Here is a 15,143-nt window from a genome sequence, read left to right as displayed (position 1 = left end):
TGTTACCTAACTTAAGGTCACTCAGTTAGTAAGAAGCAGGGCTGGACCGCAAACCCAAAGTGACTGACAGGATGGCTCATGCAGGTCCATCTTCTACCCTGCTTTTGTGTCTCCCAGGGAGGGTTTGGAGAAGCTCTAAGAAATAATAGGGCACCAGACTAGGGGCTTAGGAAAAACAGGACCACCTGTTAGAGGGAAGGCATCAGAAGCAAGAGTAGGAAGACTGAGTGCCTAATGGCTTGGAGAGCGGCCAACTCATTTATCCTCTTTGGCCTTGGTTTTCTCATCTGTATAAGGGCAATGGACCAGATTGGTGCTTCTGTGAAATAGGGAGCATCAAGGCTCTTGGACAAAGAAGTGGCTGCAACATAACACTGAAGGGGGTTCTGTTTGAGGCTGGTGCACAGGCTGGTTTGCAGGGGAAGAAAGCACGCCAGCAAAGCCTGCTTCATTGATGTGCAGAAACCCAAATGTGAGGTGAAGTGGGCAATGCTCAGGTGCAAAAGATGAGGTGCTCACTGCTACAAAAGAGAGGTCAAAGCAAGACACAAGAAACACTTCAAAGGCAACGCTAAGAGCATTTGGGGATTGGCTGGAAGAATAACAATAATAAAAGCTAACACTTACAGAGGGCTCTCTACTTGTTATCCCACCAAGTGCTCAGCTACCGATCTTCACAACAGCCCTGTCGCTGTATCACGGGTGATGAGGAAACTGAAGCTTACAGAGGCAAAGTAACTTGCCCCAGGTCATAGAGCTGTCAGATGGCAGAGGCAGGATTTGAACTCAGGCAGTCTCAGTGCAGAGCCTGTGTTCTTAATCCCCATGCAACACCTACTGCTCCCTGTGTGCTGAAGCAAAGACCACCACTCTCAGTTGGGCCTCTGCATTTCATTCACACTGATTGACCTTCGTAGGATGCCTCCTCTTCTCCCTGGTCCAAATTCCCTTTAAACTCCAGATTCCACTTCTCCTTAAACCTTTCACACTCTGCTCTGTCCACCCATCCGCACCTATCTCCCACTGTTTTCCCCTCAGCCTAGGCCTGCCTGGAAGCCACAGATGTGTTATGCCCACTCTAGTCCCCTCTCCTACCCATCTGACATCCACACCTCATCCGGCTGCACGCCGAGTGTCATCCCTCTGCACCCAGAGTTAGGCTCGTCCTCCTCTTGGCTTCTGTCATCTCTTTACCTATTTCTTTTATGTATCGCACTGTATTTATTATATATTTTTTGCCTACTTGTCAATGTTTCCACCTTCCCCATAACAGTGTGAGCACTTTGAAAGCAGGAAGAGGCTGGGTCTTAGTCCAATCTATGCACAGTGTATGGTATATAGTGGATGCTAGATAAATGCTGATGAGTGATTTAACATAATTGATTGAATAAACAAATAAACATCTGAGTCCAGGAGAGGAGTCCTGGCTCCAACCCATCCCACTAAACAAGATCACATTTAGTGTTTATCATAATGGCTTTTCATGTCCTTCTTAAAAAGTTGTTACCACTGGTCCACTTTCTGCCTTATCTGTAATCCATCCCATTGATTCACTCACACACACACACACACACACACATTCATATATAGATACACACATGCACATATTTCTTCCTGAGTAGACCCCAGACCAAAACCAGATAAATAAATATCCCTCCCCCTGTTCTGTTCTCACTCAGACACATTAATTCTAAGCACAAGAGGAGAGAACCCAGGCCCAACAGGGATGGGCCAGCTGAACCCAAGCCAGTACCTTAGAAGTAAGGCTTCGTAGAGCAGGGTAATTGCCTATTTGGTTTTTCTCACCTGCACGGCAGCTCTTGGCTTCCCCCTCCTATGTGGGAGGGGCACAGTCCTGGCTCAGAGGTCTTCCAGATTATCCTCCCATCCCAGGCAGTCTGAAGGGAACCCACTGGCTGAGCGCTGGCCTCTGCAGGCCCAAGCAAACGGAGCACGGCTGCGGAACCACTTCAAGGACCAACCTCTGCTCCTCTGCTGGGCCCTGCCTGCCAAGACAGGTCAGCGGAGTTATTTGTGGCACTCATTAGCACTTGCATAGCTCTTGAATTATTCCTGTGTTGCTAAGTAGCCCCCAGAACACTGCAGACTTATCCCTACTTTTGAAGTCCTTGTTTTGTAGGAGAATCCAAGAAGTTGATTCCAAGTCTTCCCTCCCGGCAGGGATCCCGGTGGAGCTGCACCAGGGGGCAGCTGGCTGTTATAGAGAGTTGAAGCCAGGGACCATGTCTCCCCTGGGGAGAGATGAGACCCACTGTGGCAAAGGGCCTCCCTGTCTCACTGCTTTGTTCTCATCTTCTGTGGATGACTGAGGTGAGAGGGAAATCATATGTCATTTACCCTGCTCCCTCAGTGCAAAGAGTGCTGGCGGGGCCTGAGTCTAGGTTCCAGCATCAAAGTGCTCTGTGACTCAGGAAAGGGGCTCAGCCCCTTTGAACGCTGGTCTCTAGTACCTGTCCTGCCTCCTTCGTAGAGAAAACCATGATCACACATGTGAGTGGATTCTGAAGTATTAAGAAACATGTCAGTGTGTCTCAGTGGGTCACTGAAAGCTGTCTGTGCTCTCCCTACACTCAGACAGTTTGGGGAGAGGGACAGAAGCCAGACCCTCACTCCCACAGCTGATTGTCAGAAGGCTTCAAAGAGCTGGTTCCTCCCTACTGCCTGCCGACGCTGTAACCATGGAGGACAAAGAGCAAAGGACAGACTCCCAGATTGTGGTCCCCCATGGACCCAGAGCAGGTGCCACCCCTGGGTCATCTCAGAAGGGAGCTTGGGGACCAAGAGAAGGAGAGAAGGGAAGTGCCGAGTGTATTGGGTCAGCACCTCCTCACAACCCAAATAAGCAAAGCTAGATGTTGGGTGGAGGCTGTAGCAGTGATGGAAGGCACGCAACCACTGAGATTCCTGGGTTTTTAAAAATATTTCCGATCAGGCCCTGTGCTAGTCTGTTCTATACGTGGGAGAGAAGAGAGAAAAACGAGGAAAGCTGGTAATTACAGTTTCTAACCCACTGAAAGCATGTCAGGAACTGGCCCAGAAGCATCACCCCCTCACCCACACCACACTCCTTTACTTTATTACACACATACACACACACACACACACACACACACGTCCCAGCGTCCTTTACGATTTCTCTCAGGATGAGCAGAGGCCATTTTGCCTCAGGGGCAGCAATGGCATCCTGGTCTACCCAGGGGGGCAATCAGATCGCCCCACCCAGTCTCATTACACTGTTTTACCTGAGGATTGGTTTAAAACAACCAACCAGCCAACCAGCAAACACCAGCCTTTTTCTGCCTTACTATTTCCTTTCTCCATCTCTCCTCCCCTAATCCTTCATGACATACTTGCTTCAAATGGTAGACTCACCCCACTTTCCTCCTCTGAGCTTATTTCTGTCAGCCTTCGCCCATTTGCTAAAGTCTGATTCAGGCCTCACCTCCCCCACGGAGGCTTCTGATGCTCCCTCTTCTCTGAATACTGTGCTATACTTGCAGCTAATGTGTTTTGAGCACTTACTATGCCAGGCGTTGTGCTAAGCTCCAGGCATGAACCGTTTTCTTTCATCTTCCCAATAACCCTAAGATCTTCATTCATCAAATGAGGAAGCTAAAGCCCATAAGATTACATAACTCACTCAGGTTCACACAGCTGGTAACTGGCAGAGCCAGGATTCAGACCCAAGTGTCCTGACTCTAAGCCAGTGTAGCGATGTGCAAAGAGAGTGGCTTTCCAGTCCACAGACCAGAGTTTTAAGTTCGGCCTCCAACACCGACAAACTTGGGGAAGTGCTCTGAGATTCGATCTCTTCATATAACCACATCAGCTGTGGTTAAGATGACAGGAACTATCCCAGTAAAGCACATGCCCCTTTCCTGGTCTGTCCCATTACTTTAACACCCTTTCTAATGCCTTGTTCTCTCTGACCAATCATCTCACAGGCAAACTAGGAGATCAGACCCTTCAGGCAGAGACTAAGATTTATGCTCTGGGTTCCTACAACCTGGATAGCTACTCCAAAGGAAAGTTCCATGAATATTTAAATTGGTTAACTGAAGTCTTTAAAAGGATGCTTTTTCAGAAATGCTTTTGCCCCTGTAGGAGTCTATGACCCAGATCAAATCAGGCTTTCAGAATCTGCACTGCTCTTTCCCTGTCGCCTCTCCCACTCCTCTTCACCCCCTTCTTGCTGTGGTGTATCCACAATGTGAAAGGCCAGCTTGACTCCAGCTTCCTGCCCACTGCTCACGTTCAACCTACAGCACCTGCCCTCTTGTCCCAACTCGTTTACCCCATCTGAGCCCCTGCAACCAGCCTGAGTCAGCCACGCCCCTCCTCTCCCCAGGAAAGAAAGAGAAAAACCCATCAGGTCTCTGCTCTGCCTTGAGATTGAACACGTATCTGTCTTCTTCAGTCCCATCTCTCCAGCCCCTCTCCTGCCCTCTCCCTCAGGGGCCCAGCATTGGGTACTTACCACCTTTTCCAGTTTTCCATCGATCTCTTAGGATTCTCAACTGTTATGCTCATCTGTGGGGGGAAAAAAAAGTCAAATAAAGGTACTCATTATCTTTGAACATTTGATTTCACAGTACAACTTGCATGACTCTCAAATATGAGGTCAATACACAAAATAGTCATTTAAATTGCCTGATATTAAACAATTCTGACCCAGAGAGTAAAAAGCTTTTTGAGTGATAGTTACATTGATAAAAGAGTCACAATGACAGGTTTCCAAAATGAAAGTAATGGATCAGAAAATAGAACAGTAGAGAAAACACAGATGAAAGGCCAATAACCCCACTTGAAATCCAAAGCTTTCATTTTGGGGGAAAATATTGCCAAAAGCACTATTTTGTGTTAAATAGATCATGATAAAAGGAGCACACACTTGCTGCCTCCTCGAGTTTTTATCCCCTAGTATCTGTGTCTCTTTCCATCTTTAAGTACAGTGGCCTTTGTTGTGACTGTTTCTTAGGCTGGTGACGCTGGTAAAGTAAGTGCTATGGACACTTGTGGGTGGGTGGTGCCACCCGAGTGACAGAGCCAGGCTCCCCAGACCCCAACTCCCCGTCCACACGATTAGCTGAGCCAAATGCCAGCCTGCCCTCCCCCACAGCTAGAGCTCCTTTTCAGTAAAAGAGCGGATAATGACAAATACTGAACTAGTACAAATAAAGCATTTTATTTAGAGTAAAATTTAAAGACATATGAACATAAAGCCTCTGAACCGCTGTTCTTTCATTGCTATTTTCCACAGCGTAAGCCAGTCTTTGAGCCTGTCAGATTTGAGTCGAATGCACTTTTCTAACTCACCTTCATCCTTCTTGGAGTTGGTCCTAGAACTTTCAGTGGCTTCACCAGGCATCAAAACAGGTGGTGCCTTTCTTCCACTTTACCTTTAAAGTCTAAATAAAATAATATTACTGTTACTGGTTTGCTCTAGAGTAAAGAAAAGCCCTATTATGGCAGCCCTGTCACTTCTCTGGGCATTTTGAGTTTCTATATTTCATCCCTTTAGGGACCAGAAGATTCTTTGTCACATATGCCCCACATGTGCCCATGTCACTCCTGTCCGTCCGATCAGAAGAGGTCAATTTCCCCCACTTTACTGCCTCCCTAACCTCAGCTCTTTGCCCTTTGGAGCATGATATGCTTATTGATTGATTTATATTTACTTACAGTTGGTATTTATGTATTCCAATGGTTTTTACACTGGCTTCTGACAGACTGCTCTTACATAGACCTAATGAAGATTTAAGATTTTAAAAATCACATTTAGAAAGAATTCTGTGCAATTCCACATGAAATGGAAAAGGTTTTAAATGGGAGATTAAAGTGATCAGTTAAATAAAGATTATAGGAAATTACTGAATGCAGGGCTGGGCTGGACAGAAGAGACAAAGACAAAATGTCCAACTGAGAGCAGGGGTAAGGTATGAGTCCAGCAGCATCACAGATCAGACCTCTAATGCGTGGAGTACAAAGATGTTACAGTGAGCTGGAGGGAGCAGGTCAAGAGCTTGGGTGAGGTATTCATGTGCCTGGGAAATCAGCTGGTGCAGAAAGGTCCAGACAAGTTTTGGGGATCCACGACTGGGAAGTTAGAGTCAGAGAGTGCAGTCAACACCAATAACACATCCAAAGAGTGCCAAGCTCTCTGTCCTCTGTGATCTACTCTCTGTGGTGTGTGGTCAAACCAGGTACATATAGGTACACATGAAACTAGAGAAAGAACCATAGCTCCTGATGTCTGTAGCTCCTAATTAACACCAGGCCCGAGGAGTTAGATGTTCTGTTGTGTATCTAGAAATCCTCTGAAGTTCTATCAAGCTTCATCCCCTGATGATTAAATGCCAATTGTAAAACAGGGAGACTTACTCCCAAAACCAACAGATGTTTGGGCTGTCATCATTATGCCTGTTTTAAACTCATTTGTGATCTCAATGTGAAGTCCTGTCTGTGTTATTTCTTAGAAATCACTTATATAAGATTATTTGGAAAATCATACTAGTCATGAGGTATCTATCCATCTCAATGATTTGTCTCTTACAGCAATGCAATCTGGCATTTTGTAGGAGCATTTGGTCAACTTTCCATCTCATCAACCTAAAAAAGTTCTAGAAATCTCCCACACTTTTTAAGGTGGCCTTTATCAGATACTTTAGTTTCATGAAAGGTAGACTAATGTTTTCCATCTTGTATACAATGCATTCTTTAATTATAGGATTAGCCATTTAGCTCTCTGGACCTCTGTTTTCTCACATATAAAATTAATCAGTAGACTACATTGTTGCCATGGCTCCTAAGTTCTAAGGATCTAGTTATTTTAAGCACTTTGTTAGCTATCTTGACCAAACCGACATCACAAGTGAGAAACAGGCTGCAGAGACCAAAATTCTTCTCTGGTTTATACTGTCAGGGAGAAAGAAATTTTCCTACCCTTTTAGATTCTTCTGGCTGGTTTAAGGATTAAATCGACAGGAGACAGATTAACAGGAGAAAAATCAAACAAAAGTTTAATAACATGTACATGGGAGAGACCCAGGAAAACTGAGTAACTTGCCAAAATGACTAAAGCCCTCACCTTAAAAACTATCTTTAACCAAAGACAAAAAAGGATGTTGGGGGTAGTGGTTTGGGACTTCAGAGGGCAGGAAGGCAATTCACACGAAGATGGAAAAGCAAATGTTTGGCAAATAAATGTTTGCTGGGCCACCACAGAGAGAATGGGACACAGAGTGGACTCTGATCTCTAGGCTCTACTGAGTTTCCCTCACCACACTTAGCCCACATTCTTTGCAGGTATCTCTGGCGATAGCTCAATTTTGGGAACAGGTCCTCTATCTAAGTTCTTTTAGGCAATTAGGGAGAAAGTTAAAGTTTTTTCCTGAGTCTTTGGGCCTTGATTGTTTTCAGCTCAAAATAATCTGTCTGTCAAAGAGACTTTTTGGGGTGGCAAGATTTGCTCCCCTACAATAGCCATTAGGTCAGAGCCAACCACTGCATATGTTGTTTGCATTACTTGCTGCTAAACACATCATGACCTTGTCCACATTAAAGGTCATCTTCTATTTTTCTGCCCATTCACCTGGCCCCATTTCATCATTACAAGCAGCTGAGCATCTTAACTCCTAAAATGCATATGGATTCTTTCTTCTCTTACCAGATCAAATAAAATTCTTATATGATAGTAAAGTCACTTTTCATAGCTCTTCATTCAAAAAATGATCTCAATTTTTGTGATGCCTTTATTCTAATGAATAACAATCACAGTTTTCAAAGCACTTTTCAGACATCCATTGCCTTATCTGACCCCTCACAATAATCCCATTTCCTTTTTATTATGAAGTAGTTTGTAACACAATATTCCTACCCATGTGTAAAAGTTGTAACAACTTATTTTCCTAATAAACTTTGGCATGAAATTTTATCAAATTCTTTTGGTAGTTATATATATTTTTTCATTCATTGTATTCCTACCCAAATGCCTGCTTACCTGGGGAAAGAAATCTGGTAGACCCATGAAGCATGAATCCAGCTTCCAGAGTGTCCCTGGAACGAACAGCTGCAATGGCCTTCAGTGATCACCTGTCCCACCCACCGACCCCTGAACATGGGATCTTGTTCCCAGTGACCAAAAGGCACTTATCTCTCAGGGGCTTCCTGGTTTGGGCGCAGAACCTTTGATTATAGGCTCCTGATCCCTGTAAACTCCCCTGAGTAGCACCTCAGCTGACAGTTTCTGATTTGCACACGTCAGGTCTCACTTGATGGCTTTTCCTGGTCTCTCTCATAAGCATATTTTTCTTGCTTCAAAGCTGCCCTTTCCCCAAGATGGCTGCTTTGACTAAATGAATCAGTGCCAGCCTTTGTGATCTGCTGCCAGCTTTCCTGGGCTTCAGTCAGCCTGTTACAGAGGCCTCTGGTCTTCCTACCGGCTGTTTTTTCTGTTCCTTTTTCCTCCTAATTAATGCCTACGTCTTATCTGAGTGGCCCTTCTCAAACTGAGTTACTGAGTGATTGATGTGTTTTGTTGTGTTTTCTTTTGGAACCCCTCCGGGTCGCCCAGACTTGAATTAATTGGGGTTTGCTCACTGTTGCAGAGTGATTCGCCCACCAGGTATCCCTTACATCGAATCCTGCTCACCACTTAGAAAAACCAGTTAGAGACTGTTTGGCAAGTCTTAGTGCTCACACGGTTTCCAACTGAGGGTCAAGGACGGCTCAGCAGTTGAGAGCTTGGGCTCTGAGGTCAGCCAGAACTGCCTCTGACACAATGCACTTGACAAGGTACTGAAGCTCCTAAACTTCAGTCTCTGAGCTAATAAGAATAATAGGACCTACTTCGTAGAAATGTTGAGAAAATTAATCAACATGATGCATGGAGAATGCTCAGTACCTGGTAAATACCCAATAAGAGTTATTACTGATTATCCCACTCAAACCTTGGGGATAGGCAAAGCAGTTCCTCTTACCCCCAGATAATGGACGAAAAGACTGGGCTCAGATAGGGCACATGGCTCACCCTATGCCACACAGCCTGTGCATGAGTCACAGCAAAGCCAGGGCCTGAATCCAGGTCCTCTACCTCCTAGACTCACACTGTTTCCACGTCCCCAGCAATGCCTCTCAGAGCCAAGACCTGTGTCTTCTACAACAGTGGTTCCCAAAGTGTGGTCCCCAGACCTATCTCATCAGCATCATCTGGGAACGTGTCAGGCATATCAGTTTTGGGGTCCCAGACCTAATGAATCAGAAACTCTAGGGGTGGGGCCCAGTAATCCAGGCGTTAGCAAGGCCTCCAAGGGACTCTGATGCACACTCAAGTTTGAGAACCACTGCTCTATGGAATAATAATGTCTCTCTGGATCTAACTCCTGAGATGGATGGTCCATAAATCCCACTGTGATCCCCAACATGAGTTACCCCTTCCAGCTCTGTGATAATTATCCTCACCAGGAATTTGTGGTTAATACCTACTATACTGTTCAACTGTGGTGTGGTTCTCAGCCCTGGACACACATTACAATCACCTAGGGAACTTTAAAAATAACACAAAGGCCCACCCCACAGCAGTTAGGGTTCAGTTGTAAAGACAGCCTAGATTGAAAACCCCAGCGACAGAGCTGCCCTGTACAGACTCCATGGAACTCTGCTGGGCTGGGAATATTTTACCACATTAAGGCTTGTGTGCTTTACAATCCACTTTCATTAAATTGGTTTCTTTCCTTCCTGTGAACCTAGGTTCTTCAGTCTGGTCAAGCCCTACTCCTCATGCCCACTTATTTGCACAGCTGCTAGCATTTGCACAGAGGTGTTTACTTAGTATATCTCAGCTGTGCTGCCCCTGTCCACACCCAGGGCTGTCCTGTTTGATCTAAAAAGGTAATGACAAGGTATTATAAACATTAAGCATTGACTCACTATCATTCTTATTTCTCTTCTAATAACTTAGAAGGAATAAGAGAAAATAGTTTTATGATCATGTTGGAGTATTAAGGATCCCAAGCTCACTCCCTGGCCCACCAGGATCACAGCCATACACACACACTGCTGGTTACTAAGAAAGAGCACAGTGTAAGCCTTTCTGACCCTCCCTCTCATTGGATGGGAGTATCTGGCTTGGGCCTGAGGCCATCATGAGGCCTTTGTTCCAATACCCTCTGGATGGAAAATCAGCAGTCTTCCAAAAAAGGGCCAGCCCAATTGCCCACCTGGCTCAGGTAAGGAGGCTAAGAAGATTGGGGCTGCCTCCCTCACCCCAGGAGGGCTGGCCACCGTGTTTACAGCCCAGAGCAGAGGAAGACCCTAGTCTTTGCTAGACTGCCTCTACAGAAGTGACCCACTCTCCAGTAAAATTCTAGTTACTACCAAAGAAGTAGATTATATTTATTAACAAATAAGGCTTCTAGGGAAGAAACAAGAAAATAATAGAAAAAAGGCAGATACTCCTTTCCCAGCACCTCTCCAAGAGAATCCAGGAGTTGGTAGACTTTGAACCCTGTACAGACAGAGAAGAGCTTCCCTCTATTCACGGGCAGAGCCAGGCGTTATGAGGCCTGAAGACCCAGATAGTTTGGGATGGGGAGAAAAGGCTTACTTTAAGAAAAAGAACACAAAATTGCAAATACAAAATTAGATATGAAAGTACAAAAGACACCTTGCAAGTGAGGGCCTAGGTTTAAATTTCATTTGCTGCAGAGTAAATTCACCTCTACCTAGACTGTATTTTTTAAATTGTTCTGGATTTTTTTTCTTTTAATCATTTATTATATCTTGATTTTACAGCTTCAAGTATTAAACACATTCTAGGTCTAGCAGTGTTTTTTTTTAACATCTTTATTGCAGTATAATTGCTTTACAATGGTGTGTTAGTTTCTGCTTTATAACAAAGTGAATCAGTTATACATATACATATATGCCCATATCTCTTCCCTCTTGCGTCTCCCTCCCTCCCACCCTCCATATCCCACCCCACTGGTTGGACACAAAACACCGAGCTGATCTCCGTATCCTATGCGGCTGCTTCCCACTAGCTATCTATTTTACATTTGGTAGTGTATATATGTCCATGCCACTATCTCACTTCATCCCAGCTTACCCTTCCCTGTGCCTGTGTCCTCAAGTCCATTCTCTAGTAGGTCTGCGTCATTATTCCCGTATGCCCCTAGGTTCTTCATGACCATTTTTGTTTTTGTTTTTTAGATTCCATATATAATGTGTTAGCATACGGTATTTGTTTTTCTCTCTCTGACTTACTTCACTCTGTAAGACAGACTCTAGGTCCATCCACCTCACTACAAATAACTCAATTTCGTTTCTTTTTATGGCCGAGTAATATTCCATTGTATATATGTGCCCCATCTTCTTTAGCCATTCATCTGTAAATGGACACTTAGGTTGCTTCCATGTCCTGGATATTGTAAATAGAGCTGCAATGAACATTTTGGTACATGACTCTTTTTGAATTATGGTTTTCTCAGGGTACATGCCCAGTAGTAGGATTGCCAGGTCGTATGCTCGTTCTATTTTTGGTTTTTTAAAGAACCTCCGTACTGTTCTCCACAGTGGCTGTATCAATTTACATTCCCACCAACAGTGCAAGAGGGGTCCCTTTTCTCCACACTCTCTCTAGCATTTGTTGTTTGTAGATTGTTTGATGATGGCCATTCTGACAAGTGTGAGATGATATCTCATTGTAGTTTTGATTTGCATTTCTCTAATGATTAGTGATGTTGAGCATCCTTTCATGTGTTTGTTGGCAATCTGTATATCTTCTTTGGAGAAATGTCTATTTAGGTCTTCTGCCCATTTTTGGATTGGGTTGTTTGTTTTTTTGATATTGAGCTGCACGAGCTGCTTGTAAATTTTGGAGCTTAATCCTTTGTCAGTTGCTTCATTTGCAAATATTTCCTCCCATTCTGAGGGTTGCCTTTTTGGCTTTTTATGGTTTCCTTTGCTGTGCAAAAGCTTTTAAGTTTCATTAGGTCACATTCATTTATTTTTGTTTTTATTTCCATTTCTCTAGGAGGTGGGTCAAAAAGGATCTTGCTGTGATTGATGTCCTAGAGTGTTCTTCCTATGTTTTCCTCTAAGAGTTTGATAGTGTCTGACCTTACATTTAGATCTTTAATCCATTTTGAGTATATTTTTGTGTATGGTGTTAGGGAGTGTTCTAATTTCATTCTTTTACATGTAGCTGTCCAGTTTTCCCAACACCACTTATTGAAGAGGCTGTCTTTTCTCCACTGTATATTCTTGCCTCCTTTATCAAAGATAAGGTAACCATATGTGCATGGGTTTATCTCTGGGCTTTCTATCCTGTTGCATTGATCTATATTTCTGTTTTTGTGCCAGTACCATACTGTCTTGATTACTGTAGCTTTGTGGTATAGTCTGAAGTCAGGGAGCCTGATTCCTCCAGCTCCGTTTTTCTTTCTCAAGATTGCTTTGGCTATTCGAGGTCTTTTGCGTTTCCATACAGATTGTGAAATTTTTTGTTCTAGTTCTGTGAAAAATGCCAGTGGTAGTTTGATAGGGATTGCATTGAATCTATAGATGGCTTTGGGCAGTATAGTCATTTTCATCATGTTGATTCTTCCAATCCAAGAACATGGTATATCTCTCCATCTCTTGGTATCATCTTTAATTTCTTTCACCAGTGTCTTGTAATTTTCTGCATACAGGTCTTTTGTCTCCTTAGGTAGGTTTATTCTTAGATATTTTATTCTTTTTGTTGCAGTGGTAAATGGGAGTGTTTTCTTAATTTCCCTTTCAGATTCTTCATCATTAGTGTATAGGAATGCAAGAGATTTCTGTGCATTAATTTTGTATCCTGCTACTTTACCAAATTCTTTGATTAGCTCTAGTAGTTTTCTGGTAGCATCTTTAGGATTCTCTATGTATAGTATCATGTCATCTGCAAACAGTGACAGCTTTACTTCTTCTTTTCCAATTTGGATTCCTTTTATTTCTTTTTTTTCTCTGATTGCTGTGGCTAAAACTTTCAAAACTATGTTGAATAATAGTGGTGAGAGTGGGCAACCTTGTCTTGTTCCTGATCTTAGTGGGAATGGTTTCAGTTTTTCACCATTGAGGACGATGTTGGCTATGGGTTTCTCATATTTGACCTCTATTATGTTGAGGTAAGTTCCCTCTATGCCTACTTTCTGGAGGGTTTTTATCATAAATGGGTGTTGGATTTTGTTGAAAGCTTTCTCTTCATCTACTGATATGATCATATGGTTTTTCTCCTTCAGTCTGTTAATATGGTGTATCACATTGATTGACTTGCGTATATTGAAGCATCCTTGCATTCCTGGGATAAACCTCACTTGATCATGGTGTATGATCCTTTTAATGTGCTGTTGAATTCTGTTTTGGATTTGTTTTTTTAATCACAAAAGTGAAAAAGAGAGCTCAAATAATGAGGTTTATGCCAGTTACATACAAGGGTCCTGCATATCTCAAAGACCCTAGTATCACATCTTGATCACTCCTCAGTGAACATCCTTCCCAATGCTAGATGATTTTCCATCATCTTCATTATCTTCATGGAATATGTTCTTTGAAACCAAAAGACTCTGTACATGGAAATTTGTTCAGGCAAAATAGGGTATTCACAGGTGCAAACACAAAGACAAGCTTTTAATTTATTGACTTTATTTTTATTAGGTAATACATCGCACAGCTCATTGTTCAAAAGGTATGAAAGGGTCTACAGTGATAAAGTCTGAGTAAATTTTATAAACTTTAAAAATAAACTGCATTTTTATAAAATGCATTTTGTCTATTAAGAAAGTAATACTTGCTTAATATAGAATTTTAAAAAACAAAAATACAGAGAAAAATCAAATTTAACCCCATGATCCAAAGTCAAACTTAAGATCTTTCCAACACGTTCCAAACATAAGTAGATAAAGGTGGAGACTTGTCCTTTTGTCTGCCTGCCTTTCATCTTTCTAATACCTAACACCTCTCTAACCTTCCAAGCAAGGGGGGAGAAATGGGCTTCCATAAACAAAGGTGGAAAGAGTTGAAGCATGGCAGCATTTTGTGGGGAAAATTATAAACTTTTGAAATGTGTAGCAGCCTCAGCATATACCCAGTGATCTAGGAGTCTAAGCCAAAGATGGCAAGTGGCTTTCAGCCAAGTACCTATTCCATTCCATCAGGGATGACTGCCGTATGGAGGGTTGTGAGAGGACACCATGCTCAGTGTGGAAGAATGCTGTGATCCTGTCAGCCGTGTCTGTCATGGTCACAGGAGAGGGAGAGACTATCTGAATGCCACACACATGTCATAGTGATCTAGGGGTGGGTTAAACAGTGACTGGAGATCCATCTAGAGTAAGTGCTCCAAAAATGTGACTCAACTAAATGAGTGAATTAAACCAACCAGAAATGCATGACTATCCAATTCTTGTTGTGTAGAGAGGCTTAGGAAAGGCAGGTGTCTAAGGGTGATCCTCTACCCTCTGCCTCCCCTCACCCAATCATATCTGTCATTCTTGGTAACTCTCCAGCCCACAGCCCAGCCTTCCCCTCCTCTGGATCCCCCTTGGGCTCCCCTCCTCCTGCCTCTTTCCCGACTCCACACTGAAGCTCGCTGGTGGCAGGGACCCAGGCGTGTACTTCTTCTCATTACCTTCCTTCATGCCTTGCACAGCATCCCTGACAGGCTGTGAACTTTCCAAATTTGCCAAATGTAATTAAGCTCTTTGGGCTCCTAAATCTCTTGAGCTACACTCCTCAGCCCCTCAGACACTTACTGGCTACTTACTCTGCCCTTTGCTTTCAGAGTTGAAGAAGCTCTAGCTTCTTCCATCAAGGGGCTCATAGTCTGAGAGGGGAGTAAAACACATACATAAATCATTATAATGAAATAATAAATTATAAAACTATAAATAAGTTTACAGTGTAATTATAATTAAATCATTATACTTACTTAAATTAGACATAATAAGAGCAACTAAGTGCCAGGTATGGCTGCTAAGCATTTTCCCTACATACTGTGTTTCATATAATCTTTACAATGGCCCTGAGAGATTTACTAATATTATCCCCATTTTTCTAAATAAAGAAACTGAAACTTAGAGCATTTAAGTCACTCACCAAGC

General features: G+C 43.2%; 1 protein-coding gene and 1 long non-coding RNA gene across 2 annotated transcripts in view; one reads left to right on the top strand and one right to left on the bottom strand.

Annotated features, from left to right (window-relative positions):
* LOC136793941 (uncharacterized) overlaps positions 1 to 5,429 on the bottom strand; it is a 42,066-nt gene extending 36,637 nt beyond the window's left edge. The window contains exons 1-2 of the long non-coding RNA XR_010840039.1: positions 5,338 to 5,429; positions 4,499 to 4,551 (exon numbers count right to left, since the gene is read on the bottom strand). This is a non-coding gene — a long non-coding RNA (uncharacterized lncRNA). The remainder of the gene's footprint in view (positions 1 to 4,498; positions 4,552 to 5,337) is intronic.
* The window catches only part of LIPC (lipase C, hepatic type), a 158,575-nt gene that overhangs the window by 35,720 nt on the left and 107,712 nt on the right, over positions 1 to 15,143 (top strand). The window lies entirely within an intron of this gene.

This window comes from Kogia breviceps, chromosome 3 (assembly GCF_026419965.1).
Source record: "Kogia breviceps isolate mKogBre1 chromosome 3, mKogBre1 haplotype 1, whole genome shotgun sequence".
NCBI lineage: Eukaryota > Metazoa > Chordata > Mammalia > Artiodactyla > Physeteridae > Kogia > Kogia breviceps.
Note: the sequence above shows the minus strand (reverse complement) of the source record. Positions and strands in the feature narration are given on the sequence as shown.